The 8854-nt window shown below is 28.9% G+C and overlaps 1 protein-coding gene across 1 annotated transcript in view; it reads right to left on the reverse strand.

The window, feature by feature from the left end:
- The window catches only part of LOC145267123 (uncharacterized), a 23790-nt gene extending 16226 nt beyond the window's left edge, over positions 1 to 7564 (reverse strand). Inside the window, exon 1 of the mRNA XM_080123155.1 lies at positions 7511 to 7564. The gene's annotated coding sequence lies outside the window, so the exon portion shown is untranslated. The remainder of the gene's footprint in view (positions 1 to 7510) is intronic.
- Between the last annotated feature and the right edge of the window lie 1290 nt (positions 7565 to 8854).

Below are 8854 nucleotides of genomic sequence, written 5' to 3' on the forward strand. Positions count from 1 at the left end.
AACATCTTCCCTGAAAGTTTCAATATTTGGCAAAACCCTAATATATGCTTAATTTATACATACAATTTTGGGGCCTAAATATTATTTTGAAGAATACCTTTTATAATATTAAAACAAAAACAGGATGTCCAACTTCAGAATTACAGAAATACAAATTTTTAAATTTCATCTTGGATAATATTTGTAGATAAAATTATACAAAATAAACCTTAAATTCTTACAATTTAAAATTAAAAGCAATAGAAATTACTAACTTTATAACAGATTGTTTAATCCAACAATAAATTGAATCTTTGAATAAAAATTTTCACAGGATTTTCCTATTTGCACATAAATAATAATGGGAGATGTCTCAGTTATCAGGAAGGGATGGGTAGATACCAAAATACAAAAGAAATTAACATAAAAATGTAATGTTTGGAGGGAATGTCCCACAAAGAAAAATACTCTGGCTGGTACCTTTCCTATTATTGAAGAGTGTTTAAGAAAAATATTTTGTTTTGCGCTATAATTCATATTTAGATACGCAACGGACTCTTCCAATAAATATATAATGCTTTGACTTTAATCAACCCAGACAATGGAGTGGTAGGAGCTCCGCTTACAACGTTGCAGTTGTGTAATAGACTTTTTTTAATGTCTTTCGCTTATGTTCATTTCATGGTTGTTGGTTGTTTTTGTTTTATGGCATATCAACCCTTTTCAGGTTATTTAATGTAGCAATATACATGAAAAAATTTAAATGGCTTAAAATATTTCAATATTGATATATATATATAGAAAGAGCTTGATAAGCTAGGAAAGAATTTTTAAATTTTTAAAATCCAATTAAAATCAAGGAAGTTATTACTTTATGCCCTGCGTGTTTGAATATTTTCCCCTCTTTAAGACCATATGCATTTTGTCACATTTTTTGCACTACTTGAGTAAAAATGCTATATCTTTGTTAAAACAAGACTAAGCAATGCACTTTGCCATATAAGTATTTTTGTGCAAGGAATCTTAATGATACTGAAAATCTTCAGAAATGAATAGTTTCCAAATAATCTGCAGTAAATGCGCATAAATAATATGCTGCGATTGCTTAAAAATGCCATGTATTCATTAAAAGAAAAGAACTGAAAGTTTAGTTGTAATGCATTTTATGTGCAAAAAACTGAAATCGAAATCTAGGATTGGTTAAAAATGAATATATTGCAATATTTCTTTGGTATTATTGTAGATTAATACCTTATGCTACCCCTCCCCTCCCCATCTGACCACCTCTCCAAAATATGTGATTCTACCTTCATAGACAATTGCATGTGAACAACTTGAAAAACTTTAAAAGATAAACAAAAATTATTTTAGAATTTAATGTAAAACGATTTCCCATTTTGAATCATTCAAGCGTTTTAAGGCAGTTATCCCCCCCCCCTCTTTTCCTATGATAGATAAATCCTGGGTGTTTGTTTTCTAAAAGGCGTTTATGCTTGGTTTTAAGAGGGTCTTTGTGCAATTATGAGAAGGTGGGGAGGTTGCTATTGACTTTGGGTTAATAATAGGGCTAAGGAAAATTATGTGTGAACATCCTCAAGACTTGATAGAAACAAAAACAATTTTAGAATTTAGAGTGGGGGTTGGTTTCACATAAATGTAAAATAATTCACCATTTCAAGACGATCCTAGCGTTTTAGGACAGTTGACCAATTTGTTTTTATGGGAGATTAATCATACGCCCTTTCTTTAAACGTTTTTATGCTTTTTTTTACGCTTATATGAGCTCACAGAGGAAGTTTGTTTAGTGGGGAGGTCTGCCACTTGTACTTAGCGTTATTGTTGACTAAAGGTTTTAGGAGGAGGCTTGCCACTCATACCTAGGATTAGACAGAATTAAGAGTTTTTTGTTTTTTTTAAGAGGATGTTTGATACCCATTGTGAAACTTTACAAGAATTATGACAGACAAAAATAAATGTTATTTAAAGTGATGTCCCTCTAACAGAAAACATGATGCTTGGAAAAATATCAAGTATTTAAATTCTATTTAAATATAAAAAAAGAAACAAGTTTTTGCTAAAGCTGACAAATTGTTAAAAATTTAGAATTAATGTTATTTTGATTTTTAATTACATTTTATGTCTTTTCCTACCGTTTTTATTTTTTTAACTGAGCACCTCCTACAAATATTTAAATATTAATTTTTTTAATTTAATTTTTTTTTTTAATAATCGGGTAGTTTCCATTCAATAATTCACTGAAAACATTTTTTAAAGGACGAAAATTAGAAGTGTGTTACCGTTTGCACACGTGAACCAAAACAATGATCGTTCACATTTTCGCTTGTTAAAATATTTTAAAATTTACTACTACCCAATTTTTTAAAATATTTGTATGGTTGATAGCTCTAACTAAACATGTAAGAAATTTTTTTATAACCAGATTTTCAATTTAAAAAAAAAAAATCGATTTGGAATAACAAAAACAAAACCTCTGTTTACGCCATGTTATTGCTGCTGCTACTATCACTAATACTAATTTTGTTCTTGGCCTTCGGGACAAGATCAAAGTGTAGTATCTGTTCTTCAGATGCTGCACTTCTATTTCTTGTTCTCTTTCGGTGGAGGAGAAATCCTTCACGACTGAGACAATTTTTATTTTTGTACCTTTTCTCCACGTTAAAAAACGACCCTGGTGTCTAACTCTGTCCCGTGGGGAGGCATAGTAAATAGGTACTATCACTAATACTACAGAAGTCTTGATTCAAATTCATAACGATTTTTTCGGATATGTTTTTAAATTGTTACGTACCACTAGAGAAAACACTGTCCAATCAGCTTTTTAACGAATAAACATAGTAAAAAGATTGTTTTATTTAATAGTGAGTGTCCAAAGAAATTTTTCAATACTCATCATTTTGAAATCTATTTTTTAACACAAAAAAAAAAAAAAAAAAAAAAAAAAAAAAAAAAAAAGAGTGGTCAAATGAATTTCGGACACTCAAAATTAAAAATGATATCTCTTTAGGCTAATTTCCAAATTTCATTAAAAAATTCTTAACAGAAACGCGGTACGAATGTTTAGAAATCAGGGGGGTCGTTACAAAATCTTACCGAAAATGCTGTTTTATGATCACATTTTTATCACTTTATTTGCTTAAAACTAAAAATATATAATGTATGTTATTTACTAAATCATTTGAAAGTATATTTATTTCTGAACAAAACGGTATTTTGAAGACTTAAAGTGCTTTGGTTTTTAAAATGACTATTTTAGCAGAAACCCCTTGAAATCTGATTATCCAAGGCGTTTTAACAGCCATGTGTATTGCTATTTAATGCTGAATCCAGTAATTTTGAAGAAAAATTTTTTTAATACAATATTTTATTTTCAAGTCTATTTCTTGTTGGGATCCTAACAGGTATTATCACTCTGGATCAGAGTGGACCTGGGATATATATAATTAAGAGGTGACTCCACACTCCCCAAAGCCCACAAACTGGGGCCTCACCATCAGATATAGTTTAAGGTCATATCCAGGGCATATGTTCATTTGAGGACATAACATTACTTCCAAGTTTACTTCATATCAATTTCACATTAAAAATGTCTACACAAACAGATAAGTATCATTTTATTTGAGTTTACTAATATTGAAGTGGTAATATGGCTAAGAAAAAAAAAAAAAATTGGTACGAGTGACTTGAGTCTAATAAAATTGGGTAACAACTTTCCGGTGTTTCTCACCTTTAAGAGGCATTTTTTTTTATAAATTGATTATTTAATGAAATTAAAATTGCAAAACAAAAACAGCTTATTAGAAACAAAATTACGGAATTATATCACTAGAATATTTATTTGTAGACAAGTTATCCTTTTAGAGGGGACGGAATAATTAGCATTCAAAATTTGGAAGCATTTAAATAATTGAATAGAAAATCAATAAAAAATTTTTAGCAAATCCTTATATTAAATTTTGAAAGCTACTTACATCTAATAATTTTATAACAATTTGTTCAAGCAATAAAAATGACAAAATGATACCATAAGTTTTTTTTTTTTTTTTTTTTTTTTTAAATAGATTCCTGGGCACCACAAAACAGGTAAAGCTCAAATATTTTATCAAAGTTTTTAACTCTTTTAGCTATTTGAAAGGAAGAAGTATACAATGGTTGCAAGTTTTATGCCTGTAAGCATTAAAACCAGATCTTTTGTACTTTGTGAATAATAACCACCATAAAGAGTCACCATTGTGTTTAGATTAACACAATCTTTAGGATTTGACGACAGGTGCAAATTCAGATTACTGCAATTATAAGATTTGTGATAATACATAAAATTTTGGTGGCAACAATTTTTTTTTTGCTTTTGTTCACTGCCAACAAGACCTGCCACTGAAACAAGCTTTTTTTGATTAGACACAAGTGGGGAATTGGGCAGCAAGATGTTCACATTACACATACATTTCTGCATGTTGGTACAAACTAAGGAGGAATTCCAAAACAGGCTGAATTTAGCTTACATTTTCTCTACAGTTAAGGGGTAGAATTTTGTTACTAGTCAGATGGATGGAAGCATTTTTGTTGAGAGTATGTATACATGCTATTTATCAATGTACATTATATAGAACTTTCAAAACCAGCACAGGGTTGCAACATTGATGTGACAAGTTTGGTAGAAATATTTTGTTGCACCATGTCTAAGGAGAAATGTGATAAAATAATCCATAGGCAAATGGTGGGTTCATATAATTATCAGATACTGGTGCGAGAGTTTTTTTGGTTTAATAGAGGAAGCGAAGCTTTGCAAACAAGTTATAACTGACCTTTTATATTCAATAGTTTTAAATTTCAAATACAGAAGTAATTCAATTGTGAGAATTAATAAATAACAAAACGTCAGATTCTTACATTATGCTTTCTAGAACGATTTTAAAATTGGCAAATAAAAATAGTTGACTAGAACATCCACATATACGTTTACCAGGTCTAAAGTTTGCATTCAATTAGGTATTTCCAAACTAAAATTTTCAGTATATCAACTTGTCACTCAACCAAAACAGATTTTAAAAACAACCGTATAAAATCTATTTTGGTAGTTCAATTAGTCACTGAATTATTGTTTAAAATTTGTCAAAAATTTAAAAATCTGCTCATGTGCTATTGGTTCAGAACCTAAGTTCAATAAGAAATGAAGGTTTTAATCAAATGAAAAATCTTTACAAATGTAATTGTCATCCTGTGAGAAAATAATCAAATTCATTACTCAACTTAAAAAAATCTGACAGTAAAAATATTTTTTTAAAAAATTCTTAACTCGCTGAAATTTTCAATACAATTTTTTTTGTGAAAAACAAATCAAAATTCTATCTATATGAACTTCATAACACTGAAAATTAGGGTTAGGATGATTCATCTGAATCAGAACTTTTTGGGGTAATCAAATTAGGGAAAATTTGTGCATATTTTCAGACGCCAAAAACAATTCTTTTAATAGTTTTTGGCTTAAATTTTCATTGCTGATACTAATGATAAATATTTATTTATTTTAAGCTACCAGTAAAACTAATGTCTAAATTATCCCCATGAGTTTTTGAAAATATGCACATATTACAGATGTATTTTTGATAAAAAAATTATAGCTAAATTAAAAAATTGGAATTGGAAATTTAAGACAGAATCAGTAATTGGATCTGAATTGGGAAAATATAAAAATCGTCCCATAGTGAAAATAAAAACTTAAATGGTCGCAGTAGATTAAAGATTGAAAGAGAAAGAATTGTAATTACAAAAAAAAAGATTTTGTTTACGTCAAAAATAACCGGAGAAAAATTGTTTCTTTTAAGGTTGTTTATAAAAAATATTTTAATTAAAAGCACCAAAAATATCACCCTTTTACTCAGAAATGAATAGCTTTTCACATGCATTATCATATACATAAGTTTTTAGTAAATGAAATGATAAAGCTACTTTGATTTTTAACACCACCTGTTCAAAAGATTACTCACCTATGAGGAATTTCATCATGTAATTTGGAAACTTGTTAGAAGAACCATTACTTTTAATCTTTTGGGGGTATAAAATTGTCTATTCTTTGAACATTAAAAAATTTTTCATACCAACTAATAAGTAAATCAATCTTCTTTCCTTATTCGTATGTGATTTTTACACTACCAATTAAAACAAAAAACTGTATTCATCTTATTTCAACATTCTAAAACTAGTGAATTCGTTTACATGCCATCAAAAAGTTTTTAAAATTAAAACTTGATTCTTTTATAATAGTGGCTCCAAGAAATATTCGTTTTTAAGTACACTCAGCTTTAAAACATTCAGAAATTACTCCGAGCAGCCAATTAAAGATTTTTAGATGATTATGTGTGAACAGTAAAAATTGAAAAAAAAAAAAAATTTAGAATAGGGATCACTTTTGCATATAAATTTAACATTGCATGGCATTTAGCTCTCCAACTTCAACGTTTTTATGCTGTAAAATTTAAAAACAATTACCCCTACCACTAACCCTAAGTTAGAGTAACAAGCCCACCTAAAAATGCCTTTCTTTGACTATGTTGTAACACTCATCCAACACCTGTACCCCAAGTCTAATTCTAATTAGGAGCAACAAAGCCCTCCTTTTCTAAAAAAGCCTCTTAAAACCAGTCTTACAAAAAAAAAAAAAAAAAAAAAAAAAAAGAGACAAACTCCTAAATATTGGATACAAAGTTATGAAAAGCTTTATTCCTTAAAAAAAAAAAAAAAAAAAAAAAAAAAAAAAAAAGTCCTTTTCAATCACTAATTACAGTAAATATCAAAAATATTGTAAATAAAACAATAAAATTATGAATAAGTAACAAATATTAATGTTCAAAATAAAGTTATACAAATTCAAATAGTAATTAAAAACATGTATTGCTTTAATAGTAATTCGTTTTGATTACAAATATGATAACTAGAATTTATTCCTTCAGATATAGAAAATAAAATCTAATTCTAACACTATCATCTGATCATTCAATGTTCTTATTTACAAGAAAAAAAAAAAAAAAGCACAAATCTTGAGCGAGCGAGAGGGAACAAGCGAGAGCGCACGGGCGAAAGGCAATATAAATTACAGTTATTTCCAGAACTTTTGATCTTGGAACTATAACTATTTACAACCCAAGATGTGAAGGGGGCTAGATAATTGAAACATTGATTTGAGATTCGGCCACACAGATTTGGACTTGTTTTAAGGACTTCATGCAAAGAGACTGAAACACTGCCTTTTAAAGTGGATACTTTGATGATCCTTCTGAATGGTTGAATGAGAAGGACATGGTCCGCTTGTTTTTCTGGGATCTTACAATGGTTGGGTCTGTGCCACTACCAGCAAGATGGATGTTTAGACTCTTAGCTAATCTTCCCTAGACCATTTCCTTGATTTGGTAAGATCAAGATTTCTGAGCAAATTATCCAAGCCTGAATAGTAAATACACGGCCAGGTTTATACATTTTTTTTTTAAACCAGTATATTTATAAAATTTCAACTTACTGATATAGGAACGATGGTGAATCCACAGTAGAATTTGGTGATTCCAGAAAACAATCTAAAGAAAAATGGAAACAAATTAAAAAAAACAAAAACAAAAAAAACATTAAATATCTTCTAAAATAACTTTGCAAAAAAAAAAAAAAAAAAAAAAAAAAAAAAAAATTTCTCCACAGAACCACCTGTTCTACAAGAACAAATGAAATAAGTGATATAGCTATCATTTACAATTACAAATCTAGGATAAATTGATGCATCAAAATTTTTGTTTACATTTAATAAGTTTGTTCCAAAAACTGAGCTTACAATTATTTTAAGTGATAAATATTCCCATATTTTCTTTCTACCATAAATTGAAAACATTCAATCTTATTTTGTGGTGTAGTAACGAAATAAATGACAAATTTAATTCAGATTGTAATAAAATCCTATGAGAAATGCAAGTTGAACATTTTTATCTAGTTATAGTAACAAAGAAATGTGACAAAATCTACAAGTGAATACATACTTGAATGGTAAGGGTGAAGGTGTGCAGGAATTTAACGACAATTTCCTTTTTGGAGTAAACCTGGAAACAAAAAAATTGGAACTTATTGAAAAGAAAACAAAAAGCTTTTCATGTGTAAATTGGGAAATTCTTTGGTTTTAAATTAAATATCTAATTTATAACCTAAAATTTTAATGAAACCACAGGAACAAAGACACATTTGAATTATTGCAAGTCAGAATAAAAAACAAAAACAATTTAGTTTTTTAATAAGCTTGTTAATAAAATGCATTCTTAGATAACTGACAGTGGGAATATATAAATTTACACCTTTATTTTGCTCCTCCCACCCATAAATAGTCCTATTAAATATTTTTAATGTATAACTGACAGCAAATGAAACGTTTTCTTTGCTATCTATGGATGACCAACATTAACAGGCCCCAACTTGGCCCATTCTTAATCAAAGTGAAGTGAGCGACCTAAAAGGAGATTATATATATAAATATATATATAAATATATATATAAATATATATGATAACTGCAACGTCTTCTCAGACGAGTGCCACTCCCTCAGACACTGAAAGTTCAGAGCCCGAAAAAGACAGTCTTGCCAGCGAATTCACATGCTCAAGCAGACATGACACCAAAGACGGTCATTGTTATACATACATATATATATTCACGCACGCACACATACATATGTACACATATCACACATATATACATGCATACATACACAATACGCACACATGCAAACAAACAAGACGGTCATTGGTATACATACATATATACATGTATGCATACATGTCTATAAGCATACGCTCATATATACCCATATGCATACACAATGCATAAT

The sequence above is a fragment of the Euprymna scolopes genome, chromosome 42, assembly GCF_053919585.1.
Source record: "Euprymna scolopes isolate OS-2025 chromosome 42, ASM5391958v1, whole genome shotgun sequence".
Lineage (NCBI taxonomy): Eukaryota > Metazoa > Mollusca > Cephalopoda > Sepiida > Sepiolidae > Euprymna > Euprymna scolopes.